Source organism: Acomys minous (genome assembly GCF_964271855.1).
Source record: "Acomys minous genome assembly, chromosome: 14".
NCBI lineage: Eukaryota > Metazoa > Chordata > Mammalia > Rodentia > Muridae > Acomys > Acomys minous.
In genome coordinates, this window is record NC_140496.1 from 34,201,577 (window position 1) to 34,215,812 (window position 14,236).

Genomic DNA, 14,236 nt, shown 5'->3' on the forward strand with positions numbered 1-14,236 from the left:
GACGGAACACTAGACACGAAGAAAAGGGCAAGTCTGCATTCTGATCAAACCCCATTTATTGAAAAATTTCACAGAGTTTATATAGGCACAGAGGCATGGGTATTTGCGTAAGCAAGGGTTGCTATGGATACCTTACTCTGGAATGCTCCAGCAGGTATCTACCTTTACAACTCCTATAATTGCAGGAAAGAAAAATTCCAGGAAAGTCGTGAAGGCTCTGGTTAGTCAGGAAAAAGCTCCCGGAACTGCTGCTCGCAGGCAGCTGGCCTTTAATCTGATCTTATCAGTAGTCTAACCAGAAAAGGAGTAGCTCGAGGGTCTAGAATGACCAGCCCCCACAATAAACCACAACAGGTGACTAACTGCTAACCTATGACAAAGCCATGTAGCCCGTCCCCTACAGAAGTGCAGCCAAACATTAGGTGGAGCTTAAGAAATCCTCAGGGGAGGCGCAGGTAGGATTAAAGGAGCCAGAGAGGTCAAGGACATTGCAAGAAAAACTATAGAACCAGCTGTCCTAATCCCCTAGGGACCCAAGAGGCTGAACCAGCAACCAAAGATCATGCATGGAATGGTACTAGCTCCCATGCACATGTGTAACATATGTGCTTCTTGGTCATCATGTGGGACCCCTAACCACTGGAGCAAGGGCTGTCACTGATGCTATGGCCTGCCTTTGGACCCCTTTGCTCTAAGTGCGGTGCCTTGTCTACCCTCAGTAGGAAAAGATGTGCCTACTCCTACAGTAACTTAATATGCCAGGACACATTAATATCCACGGGAGGCCTGTGCTTCCCAGAGGTCAAGAGGAAAGGAAGTGGGTAGAGGGGAGGATGTATATAAAATTTTCCACTAATTAGAAACTCTTCAACCTATACCATAAAACAAGATACCCAATGCATTCTTTTAATGATTTATTTTATTATCAATGTGGGAAACATTAGTACGCTGGATTTAATCTATCAGTTTTTAGTCTGTTTTCAGTATTTGCTGTGTTTGGTCACAAGTTTTAGTTAGTTAAGAGTGGTTGTTTTGCAGTGTTTTTGAACCTTAAACTCTAAATTACTGAATTGAACTATGGCTATCCCTCACTAGAAGAATGGACAGAAGAAATGGGGTAGATTAACACAATAGAGCATTACCCAACTGTACAAAAAATGACATAAATGCAATGTGCAGAAAGCAGAGCATCTCCAGGCAGCTGACAGGCTACATTAAGGCAGGAACAACATCTTCATGCTCTACACAAGCTATCAACAGTTTTGTTTCTACAATCATAGCACAGTACACTTAACCTCTAAACACAGTGTTCACCATCCTACTTTGTATATGCTTATGTAGTGTCAGCCTGTGTGTGTGTGTGTGTGTGTGTGTGTGTGTGTGTGTGTGTGTGTGCTTGTATATGTATATGTACTACACAGAACCTGAATTTGAAACTAAGTTAAACATATAAATGTACATTAAAGCTAATGGCAAAGCAATTTGAGAGCTTAAGGCAAGATTTAATCTAAATGAATTTAGAAAAATGATGAAAAGGTGTAATTTGACATATAGATTATGCAAAAATATCAAATGCATCAATAACTTAAAGTAGTTTTGAGCTGGGCATGGTGGCCCATGCCTTTAATCCCAGCACTCGGGAGGCAGAGGCAGATGGATTGCTGTGAGTTCGAGGCCAGCCTGGTCTACAAAGCGAGTCCAGGAAAGCAAAGGCTAACACAGAGAGACCCTGTCTTGAAAAACAAAAACAAAAACAAAAACAAAAACAAAAACAAAAAACCTCTATCATTGTCTCAAAACGTTGGCAAGATGCCCTTGCAACATTCTCTGTGGAAAAAAGTTTTCCCTGTATGAAATTGCTAAGGGCTGAGTAATAATGAGAAAAAAAACTGTTTTAGGAGACTAGGTGGGATGCCTCCAGACCTTCCCCACTCTCTGTAACCTGAGACCCCACCACTACTCAGGGTTGCTCCAGGAGATGCATCTTCCTCTCTCCCTGTCCATGCTTTCTGTCATCACCACAGACCGTTCCCATCTGCCCTTCTCCTCCTACCTCATCTCTTTGCCAGAGCGAGTAACTATGGGCACACACCCTGCTCGACCCCAAACCCTGACTGACAAAAGACCAAGTAGTCTGTCCAAAGATAGCCCACTGTTACCACAGACCCAATTCTCACACACTGTACAGAATACCAGGAAACGCTTCCTCCCCACTTTCTATGTCTCCTATAGAAAACACAGACCATACCCAACTGCCTCATCTGAGTCCAAGCCCCCTACTTGGGCAGACACATTCCTGATCAACCACATTCCATGCCTGCCCGAAGCCCAGGTAGGCTGTCAACAGATCTACAACCTTATCTCCTCAACCCAGACCTTGATTTTCACAATTGCCCCAAGCACTAGCCTGGACACCAGAGGGGGCTTCCTCTCGCCCATCCCATCCCTAAAGCCATCTCTCCCTGAACTCCTTTTGCCCAGCCTCTAAGAACAGCAAGCATTCTCCATGAACACAGCAGCCAAGCAGGATAGTAAAAAGCCCAATACTCAGCAAAGACACTCTCAGAATATCCAGGGAGCACACAAATACATGGAAACAATATTCCCGCCTATACAAGACAAGCCCAGAAATCAACACCTACATCAATAATCATTTCAAACCCAGATGTCTAGATAGCAGCATAGGAGCATAATGAATACCAGGAGCTATGTCACTGACAAGGACAAGCTATCCAATCACAACAGGTCATCAATATCCCAACATAGCTGAAGGCACAAGAAAAAGACCTTCATGGAGGATATTAAAGGAAGTGAACAAACCCCTTAAAGAGATCCAGGAAAACACAATCAAACAACTGGAGAAACCCAATAAATCCCTTAAATAAAGCCAAGATACACTAAATAATGCTGGAATGAAGACATAAAACTGTTAAAAACACCAGGCGTGGTGGTGCACGCCTTTAATACCAGCACTTGGGAGGCAGAGGCAGGTGGATTGCTGTGAGTTCGAGGCCAGCCTGTTCTACAAAGTGAGTTCAGGACAGCCAAGGCTCCACAGAGAAACCCTGTCTCGAAAAACCAAACAACAACAACAACAAAACTGTTCAAAATCTATAAATGGAAACACAAACAATGAAGAAAGCTGAGAAATGGGAGAATCCTGGAAATGAAAGTCTTAGGACTACAACGAGGAACTACAGTGGCAGGATTCCCTCTCAGATTGTATATGGAAGGGAGAATCCTGGGAACTGTTGATACAATAGAAAAAAATGGATACATCATTAAGAATAAGAAAGGATACAACCTAAATTTCCTGGCACTAAACATCCAGGGACTCTGCATCTTATCAGAAGACCAAAACTATGACTAATTACAATAGACAAAGGAGAAGAATACCACCTCAGAGGTCCAGAAAATATTTCCAACAAATCCATAAAAAGAAAATTTTCCTAACTTAAAGAAGATGTCTCTCAAGGTACAAGAAGCATGCAAAATAACAAATGGATTGGTCCAGAAAAAAAAGTCCCCTTACCACATAATAATAAAAACACTACAGCCGGGCATGGTGGTGCACGCCTTTAATCCCAGCACTCGGGAGGCAGAGGCGAGCGGATAGCTGTGAGTTCGAGGCCAGCCTGGTCTAGAGAGTCCAGGAGAGCCAAGGCTAACAACGAGAGACCCTGTCTCGAAAAACAAAACAAAACAAAAAAACAAATAATAAGAACAGTAGACATGAGAAAGAATAAGAAAAGCTGCAACAGAAATTAAAACACAACAACCAAGTAACATATACAGGCAGACTTATTAGAATTGCACCTGTCTCTCAATGCAGACTCTAAAGCAGAAGGGCTTGGACACATGTGCTGCAGGCTTTGAGAAACTACAGATGACAACCCGGATTACTATACAAAAAAAGTTTCAATCACCATAAATGGATAAAATAAGATATTCTCTGATAAAGTCAAATGTTAAAAATATTTATCTACAAATATTGCCTTACACAGGGTGCTAGAAGGAAAAATGCAATTCAAGGAGGTTAACTACCCCCATGAAGACACAGGACATAAATAACCTCACATGAGCAAAACCAAGAGAACAGAAGGTATACATACATGACATACACTTGAGCCATACATAGACACACACACACACACACACACACACACACACACACACACACACACACCCCACAACCACCACCACCAATAACAAAACACCAGGGATTAATAATCACTGTTCATTGATATCTATTGAGGTCAATGAACTCAACTTACCAATAAAAAGACACCGGCTACCAGAATGGATCCTAAAACAGAATCCATCCTTCTACTGCCTACAACAAATACAGTTCAACATCAAGAACAGACATTGCCTCAAGGCAAAGGGCGGCAAAAAGAGATTCTGAGCAAATGGACCTAAGAATCAAGCTGCTATGGCCACTTTAATATCTAAAAAATAGACTTCAAACCAAAATTCATTGAGATGGGGAAGGACACTGCATATTCAACAGAGAAAAGTCTACCACGATATCTTTTACATTCTTAACATCTATGCGCAAAACCAGAGCACCCAACATTGTAAAAGAAAGTGCAGCTTAAATCACCATAGACCTGCGGGGCGTGGTGGCACACGGCTTTAATCTCAGCACTCGGGAGGCAGAGGCAGGCGGATCACTGTGAGTTCGAGGCCAGCCTGGTCTACAAAGAGAGTCCAGGACAGCCAAGGCTACACAGAGAGACCGTGTCTTGCAAAAATCAAACAACAAAAAATCACCATAGACCTTCAAGCACTTATAGTGGGAGACTTCAGTATCTCACTCTTAACAAGAAACCGGTCCTTTAGGAAAAACAAAACAAAACATAGAAGTACCCGAGGTAACCAAAATTAAAAGCCAAACAACCAATCTGATATTTACAGAACATTCCACCCAAACACAAAAGAATATATCCCCTTCTCAGCAACTCAAGCAACTTTCTCCAAAATTGATGATACCCAAACACAGCGCAAGTCTCAACAGATACAACGAAGGTGTAGTGACCCTTGCAAACTAGCAGATCACCAAAGATAAATGGGGCACACCATCACCAACAGACACAAGAGAAAGCTTAGAAACTCATGGAAACTGAACAAATCTCCACAGAATAAAAAAAGGGTAAGGATAGCAGTGTGCAGGGTTTGGTGGTGCACGCCTGCAATTCCAGGACTCTGGGAGGCAGAAGCAGGAGGATCTCTGTGAGTTCAAGGCCAGCCTGGTCTACAAAGTGAGTCCAGGACAGTCAGGGCTTCACAGAGAAACCCTGTCTCGAAAAAATCAAAAACAAAAAACAAAAAACAAAAAACAAAAAAAGAAAAAGAAAAAGAAAAAAAAAAAGAAGAAATACAGTGTTAGTAAACAGGCAGCAATGGAGTTACCCCTATAGGCACTGATGACCATGGGAAAACGGAAAATACAAAGCCGCCCAGGAAGCATGTCTTCTGAAACAAGCCACCACCAGCAGGCAGGATAAAGGTCTATTAAACCATGTGAGCACCTTGTATGCCTGTGTGTGCACTTTCTGCACAAGGACGAGGTAGACTTGTAGAAGGAATTCCTCCCATTCCCCAAGTCATATAACCATCTCCAAAGACTCTCTCGGTATTCCCTTTCCATTAAAACAAAAACAAAAACCCACCAATCCTCTAGTATGGATCGGCCATGTGGCATAATTTTTTTTTCAGCGTACAGCCCAGCTGCACACATGCTAATATAAAGACTATAGAAACCAAGGAAAATGGCTACTCAATTTATGCAAACTAATGGAACACAATGAGCAGTCCCCATTCAGAAGCCACAGTCTGGTCCAAAGAGCGACTAGGACCACCCCAGGGAGGACACGCCACACCAGCTCCCGCTGCTCAGCTGCCTGCTCCTCTTGGTTGTGGGCAGTGACCCTGTGCTCACCATGTCTAGGCTTCCGAGCTAGCAGGAGCTCCCCTCACAGCACACAGCAGTTGCCCTCAGCACATCACCCTAAACCATTAAATCCTGCTCAGTTACAGAGTGGAACCTGCAGCAGGGGACCAACAATTACTCCCCTCCTCTTCCTGCTGACAATTCTGCCTCAAGGCTCTGATTGTGCCGTGTGTTTGAGTGACATGAGCAGAAGGGAAGCAGCACAGTGAGTCCTGGCTCGGGCTTCCAGCCCAGGGCCAGTCCTTTTCCGGATCTGCAGAGCTTTTCATTTCCATAGCGCTTGTGCCTGTCCTCCTATACTCAACCCCTTTGTCTTCTCACCCTGCCCCAGGGAGGACCAGCCACTCCAGCTCCTGCTGCTCAGCTGCCTGCTCCTCCCTAGGTGTGCAGTGACCATGCCTTCAATGCCTTGGGACCTTGGAGCTTGTCTCAGCTGCCCTCAAGGCCCTCAGCAGGCACTTGCCCTTCTTCCTCCTGGAAGCAAGGAAGATACTGTGTATGGCCCATTACTCAGCTGCCATGGACTTATCCGTCGGCCCCCCAACTGCCAAGAAAATTAACACTTAAAGAGAGAGTTTAGGAAACAAGATTTTTATTTTGTGATTTCATGCAGGGTTCAGGTAAACTGTAGTTACTTTTCATCTGGTTCACATTGGACAATACTGGGGGATTGTGGGAAGGAAGAAACAGTGTGTGTGTGTGTGTGTGTGTGTGTGTGTGTGTGTGTGTGTGTGTGTGTGTGTAGATACGTGTATAGGTAGGTCTATATATCTCCAGCACACACCAAAACAAAAACACAGCTGTATTAATGAAGGTTTTCTGCATGAACAGAACTAATATAATGAATCTACATTTATAGAAAGTGGGTTTAAGGGCTGGGCAGTGATGGCACACACCTTTAATTCCAGCACTTGCAAGGCAGAGGCAGGCAGATCTATGTGAGTTCGAGGCCAGCCTGGGCTACAGAGTGAGTTCCAGGACAGCCAGAGCTGGTACACAGAGAAACCCTGTCTCTAAAAGTAAAACAAACCAAACAAACCAAAAAGTGGATTTAAGCCTGGCTGTGCTGCCACATGCCTTTAATCACTGGCACTCAGGAGGTAGAGGCAGATAGATCCTTGAGTTCAAGGCCAGCCTGGTCTACAGTGTGTCTTCAGAGTAGCTAACAGCCTGCCCAAGGTTAACAAGTTCTGCAGGCTGTACACACTTGCTAGATTTGCTAAGAGGATGGAAAGAAGTAAAGTAACTAAGAGAGGGCTTGCTTGCCCGCGGGGATTAATGGTTGCTACAGGAGCATCGGGAGGGAAATAACCTCAGTGCGTGTCTTCTTATCTGATCATATGACCTCATCTGATGCTCTCTGGGATGGAGGCATGGCCAATTTCCAAACTAAGATTCTGCAGAGACAGACCAGAGTGTGGGCACCTGCAGAAGAATGTGATGTATAGGACACATAGTTTGATCACACATGCCCTCAAGCTTGGAAAATAGAGGGAAAGGCAAACCTGTGTGAACCTTACTTGTGTGCACTGAAGTGCAGCTGAGGCTGTACACTGTCTGGGTAAGATAAGAACTCTGAAACCCTCAGTCAGGAGGTGGATCGGGAGTCCAAGGACAGCTTCACCTTTGAGACCAGCTTAAAATGTGAGACTCTGTCTCAAATAAGTAAACATAAAAAAATCCAGAAAGATATTGCTTTGATGCAAATGATACTTTATTTCCTGAGCCAGTTATGAGGAACCAAGGCTCAAATAGTGTACATTGTGGAGTACTGAGTTTCCTTGTGGGAGATGCTATGGGAACTTTTTAAAACAGAAGTAGGAGGAGGAGGTGGTTGGGGAGGAGGAAGAGATGGAGGAGAAGGAGAGGAGGAAGAAGAAGGAGGTGGAAGAGGAGAAGCAGAAAAGAAGAAGAAGAAGAAGAAGAAGAAGAAGAAGAAGAAAAAGAAGAAGAAATAGAAGGATGACAACAACAAAATCATAGTCAATCCATTTCTTAGTCTATTTGTGGCTCCAGGCTTCACACAATCATCTTATTTGCCTGGACTAAAGTAAAGGCACAGGACAATGTCTCTTTCAGATAAAAACCTCCAGACAAATACTACAACTCTGAAGAGCAGTGAAGGCCCATGACAATGTGCATTGAGTGTGACTGGCCTGGCCTCCACAGTCCAGCACTGGCTGTGTCTCTTGCCTCTGTCTTCAGCCCTCACCTGGCTTTCTCTCCTCACTGGTGTCTCCTGCTTCTTCCTGCATTGGAGCTTCAGGCAGAAGCAGACCAGTGGTCAGCTCCCTCCATTCTTTATGATAGAGTTGTCTTTTACCTTTTTGTTTTGTTTTTCGAGACAGGGATTCTCTGAGTAGCCTTGGATCTTCTTCCTGAGGTTTCCATAGTTGATCTTTCCCAGATTCTTCACATCCAAGCTACATTTCACTCTGCTCCAGTTTCAACCTCTTCCAAAGCTCTGCTGGCTCTTCAGAGAGCACAGGCTCCCTCTTTATCTTTGTATTTCACCATTGGACTTTCTCTAGATTCTTAAGGCTAATGGCTCCATGCTGCTGTTGAGGTTGCCATGCAGAGTGAGGACTTAGGTTACCTCTGCTCAGGTGCCTGCTGACACTTCTGGTCCAGCCTTCTGATAGCAAAGTGTAATTACATGGCAGCTGACTCTGGGTTGGTACTCTTGTGTTGTCCTCCTGGTGGCTGAAGGATCCCTTAGTCTACTTTGAGATCACTTATCCACACTGATCCAAGGCCATAAACCACTAGAGGAAGAGCTCAGATTTCCCCTTTCTCAGTAGAGTGTGCTTTTGGCTTTGAGGTCAGTCAAAACATGAAGGCAGATGGGGGTTACAGAATCAATGAGTACTTTATGTATGGTGTATGGATCCATTGAGCTTTTTTCTTAAGGTTACAGTTCTTTGGTCCTACTGAAATAAAAACCCATGGGTTCAGGTACTTTTCTTTGTGGTTAGATGTATGGTTCCAGAGCACAACAAACCTCTGTAGACATTCAAATTGTGGAAACCACTGTGATCTTTTGTACCAGTAGTCTGAAAGCACTTTGAAAAGTAAAAAGGGTTTGTATTGAGTCAAAAGTTTTTCTTTAACAATTACACTGTATCAGAGAACTAAATAACACTCATTATTTAATTGTAGAAAACCAAATTAATTAGCTGTTATTTGAGAAAAGACTTTAAAAATAGTTAGAGGAACGGCTCTTTCTGTAAACTCTGCAGGACAGAGAAAACAAAGCTGCAACTCCCGATATTTAAATGTGCCCTTAACTGCTTTTTTCAGTTACCAACAATCTGTATTCAATACCGCATCTACAGAAAATCCATACCATATGTGGTTTATCAATGCTGCACATTTATTTGGTGAATATAACTTGATAATTTTAAGTCAAATAGGGGACACATGACATGGCTCATCCTGGTGAGCTGGTCACTGGAAAATCCAAAACCTCAGTGAAATCCCTGAGCCCCACAGGACAAAAGGACAGAATCAAGTCAACCAAGATGTCCTCTGACCTCCATGAGTGTTCTGGGAAAGCAAGCAGTTGTCCCACCCACATGATATGAATAAACACATGGACTGCAATAAGCTTTATAAGGTGAACTGAAGAAAGTGACATCTTATAGCATTTTATGTATGCAGTTCTGAGGAGCTGTGCTTCTCCCCCATGCAATTCAGGATAAGTCCACTAGATGGATGCAGAGGTACCACAGCTGTATATCAGCACTTTTCTGCTTTGCACTCTGGCCCAAAGGAGCATCTCAGAGCCTAGAACGACAGGAGGATCACAAATGCCTCTACACAGGTCCTTTATTTTATTTATTTATTTATTTATTTATTTATTTATTTATTTTGGTTTTTTGAGACAGGGTTTCTCTGTGTAGCCTTGACTGTCCCGGACTCACTTTGTAGACCAGGCTGGCCTCGAACTCACAGCGATCCACCTGCCTCTGCCTCCCAAGTGCTGGGATTAAAGGCATGCGCCACCATGCCCGGCCTACACAGACCTTTTAACCAGTGATGCGTCATCTCACACTCTTCAAGCTGAGCACCCTGGGAGTGAATGCCGGATCCACCACTGACAAGTGATTGTCTATCAATATGCTTGTTTCTGAGGATTTAGTACTTGTAAAGGAGGTCGTGGTGGCATCCTCCTTGTTAGCTTTCCTTTCCCCTTAGGGGAGCTGATTAAAACTGTGTTTGCTGCTTACTGAAAAGTGCATCTGTGACATCAACATGTGATTACCACATGAACAACAGCGCGATGCAGGAGCCCTTTGTCAAAGTCACATCCAAGACTGAGCACTTCTGTAGCCTTAAGTAACATTTAAATTATGTAAGTGAGAACAATCTGTACCTCCTTCACAAGGGCTCATTGAGTAGATCCCTATGTGAACAGCACTTCAAGTTGATTCAGTTTAATAATCATATTTAATAGGCAAATGCTATAAGGCTCCAGTGATGCTTTCCCATGGGGCATTGTGCTGAGCAATCAGGCCTGTCTCTCCCATACTGTTCCTCATCATGCTGGCTGTGTAAGGAAAAGAACAAACAAACTGTAGTCAACAGACATGCACTCTTGGGGACCCATAGGGAAACACATATTAAAATTAAAGAAGGTGCCATTATGAAATTCTCAAATAGTCAAAATTGAAGTACAAAATGTATTGACAGAAATTTGTGTTGATTGTGTTTCTGTGAAATATGTAGCTGCAGATCCACTGCCATGAGCAATTCCACACAGGCAAGGATAGAAATGAGCTATGCTCCCTACAATCTACAATGTTGCTCCCTTCAAGAGGGTTCCTGACTGCATACCAGCCAGTTATCAATTTACTCTCCTGCTAGAAACACTTCCCTGTGCACAGAAGAGACAATAAAGGGAGCCAGAGCCAGAGCAAAATTGGCAATAATACAGTCGCACTCAGGAGACAGAGAACAGGGTGATACTACCATTAGTAAGAAATGAAGGAAGCTGCCCAGCCACTACTCCACAGCAACAGGAACATATCCCCTCCTGTCATTCTGAGAATAGGCAAAGAACAGAAGCCCGTCCTACAGAGCAGAAACAAGGAACTAAATCTATGTAAGGAAAATTTCCTGGTACTTCCAGAGCAGCTGTTTTTAAACTGCTGAAAGGATGACAGTTTTAAAAAACACAAACCTGTCATCTCAACTTTGGACATCGAGCAGTCCACAATGGGAGACTCTGGGTAAAGGCAGGTTCTGAATGTGGCTGGGAGTTCATAGGAGAACATACAGCATACTGTTGGCAGGTGTTAAAAGCCCCTGGAATTCCCCATGTAAAGTCAGTACCCCACTGTCCACACAAGACAACATTCTCTCAGTGTGGGGCAAGATATTCCCCACTCTTCTTTTTAAATCCAGTGTCCCAAAACAAACAAATAAAAATACAAAACACCAAAGAAAACAAAACAAAACAAAACCCCCCCCACGATTCCAAGAGGTATTTGCCTGGAAACTATAGCACAAGCCAAAGTATTCAGGAAGATGAGCCTTGCACATTCTTCTTCTTAGACCTTAGGTACCGAGCATGTTGTCTTCTGAGTCTCCCTGGTATTATTTTTGCAGTAATGCCCAACTTCTGTGTTCTTGTGGGAATGTGTGTAAAGTGCTCACTGTAGATACTAATACTAAACTGAGTAATGTTAAGCCATGATCAGTCAACATATTATAGTGACTGCTGATTGGACAGTGTGCTAGTTGATGTTGTCAACTTGCTGGGATCTAGAGGGATTCAGGACACTAGCCTAGGGCAAGCATGCCTGTGAAGGATCTTCTAGATTAAGTTCATTGGAATGAGGAAACCCACCTTAGCCATGTGTGTGGCTGTATCCCATAGGCTGGGGTCCTGGACTGAACAAAAGGCAAACAAAAGCTGAAGAGGTGTGTTCACCTTTCTGACCCTCTGGACACTGGACCAAATGCATCAGGCTCCTGATGTCATGCCTTCCCCAGGATGGACTTCCTCTCCAACTGGACATCAGAATATACCCTATGACTCTCACATGGCCTTAGTCAGGATATCTTATGAGAACAGCCAGATAAGTGTGTAACACAGATAGCATGATGAGATGAAAGATAGGTAAGATGCTAGCCGGGCGTGGTGGTGCACACTTTTAATCCCAGCACTCGGGAGGCAGAGGCAGGCAGATCACTGTGAGTTCGAGACCAGCCTGGTGTACAAAGTAAGTCCAGGACAGCCAAGGCTAACACAGAGAACACAGAGAGACCCTGTCTCGAAAAACCAAAAAGAGAGAGAGAGAGAGAGAGAGAGATAAGATCCTGTCTCTGATTTTTAAATATTTTCTATTAAAATTGATTAAAGCTGGGAGTGGTGTTGCAGGCAGGAGGATTCCCATGAGGGCAGCTGGGTATACAACAAGACTCTCAACAATAAGTACAGGAACCAAGCTGAGTAGCCTAGATTATAATAATCATAGCGTGCACTGGGGTGTGCAGATGCTGGTGAGCTGCTGTTGCTGTAGTTGCAGGCAGATGCTGACTGTGGCACCCAGAGTGGTCTCAGCGCCTGGGAGAAAGCAGTCATCCTTTCCTAGCCTGTAGATGCTTCAAGTATAGGACTGACATGGTTTGAATGACAGCGGTTCCCATGGGTGCCCGCTCTCTCCTCTCCTCTCCTCTCCCTTCCACTTTTCTCTCTCCCTCATTCTCTCTGTCTCTCTCTCTCTATGTCTCTCTCTGTCTTTTCCTCCCTCCCTCTCTCCCTCTCTTTCTCTCATAGACATTATGTCAATGTGTACTGTGTAAAGATTCAAATGTTTATTTCTCTGCTTCCCTCCCCCAAAGCTAGTTGCAATCTTTGGTCTGAGAATGTACTGTCTTCAGCTGTCTCAACTTTGTTCCCCAATTGTCCTCTCCTAATAGCATTAAAACAGCTTAACAGCCAATCACTAAGCCAAGCAGGGAATAGGAATGGACTTCCTGGCAGCTCGGGAAGGAGAAGGAAGAGAGAGGACTTAGAGGATTCAGCCACAGCAGAGGTCCAGCAGCCTCCATGAGAAATGAGCAGCTGGAGCAGAGACATCCATACAGTGCAAGTGTCTGGGGATTCACACTGGGAGGAAGCCAGATTAGCACAGAGTGTCAGGAGAAGATTAACACTGCTCAGTTCTTATGCAGTCAAGCTTACTAGACAAATATAGTAGGCCAGACTCAATTATTTGGGTGCTAGTCAGTTAAGAGAGAAAATACAACAAACACACTTTTAAAACAGCCACTATAACCTCTCTCTCTCTCTCTCTCTCTCTCTCTCTCTGTGTGTGTGTGTGTGTGTGTGTGTGTCTTTGTTGTTGTCTCCTGATGTAAGCTCTCAGCTCTTTTCCTAGCCATGTGTGTTATCCTATTGCCATGCTGACCTTCATGATGGCCATGGCCTCATCCTCTGATGGTGCACACAAGCAGTTACATGCTTTCTTTTATAAGTTGCTTTAGCCCTTGTGTCTCTTCATAGCAATACAACAGTAACAAAGACAAAGCCTAAACCAGAGGCCCATCACAATACAGTGTGCACTTTTCCTCCTGTGTCCCCACATCTTAGAATGTTATGAGTGACAGTCAAGTCTGAACTTTAACCACTGGATAAAAGCCTCATCGTAGTGCCCATGAATGGCACAAAGAGCTGTGTCACCAGATTATAGAGGGTTTTTATGTATGCCCCTTACAGACCACAGAGGAGCAAGGCACAGGTGGTCCATGCTCAAGATGATCTCTGGATGAGCAGACACCTGTTCGGGTTGGCCACAAAGGGCATACATTTTCCAAAACCACTGAAGACCAAGAATCAGGGTTAGACTCTCCTCCCACCACAGGGCCACACCTGGCCTAGGTAGGCCTGGCCACTAACAGCCATTCTCTCTTTGCCAGAAAGTCCTAGCATAAATAGCCCAGATTGGATGGAGGGCAGGAGCATGGCCCCTGGGTCATGTTTCCTTGTGGCCGCTAGGGGGCAGCAGGAGCCAAATGGCTGCCTAGAAAGAGCCCAGGTGCCTGGAGACCTGGGAAACAGGATGCAAAGCAGACTCCTCAGACACTAACTCCACTGTGCAGAAGCAGGTGCTTCTCAGCATTAACACCCCCGCTGCCAAAAAACAAGAAACAAAACACCCCTGCTGCCCTTCGAAACCGCTTATGCAAGGGAAAAGCAGGTACAAGCTGTTGAAAATCAAGCACTCAGAAGACATAGAAATTCCACTGATGCAACTGGTAGGAAAGTGAGAAGTC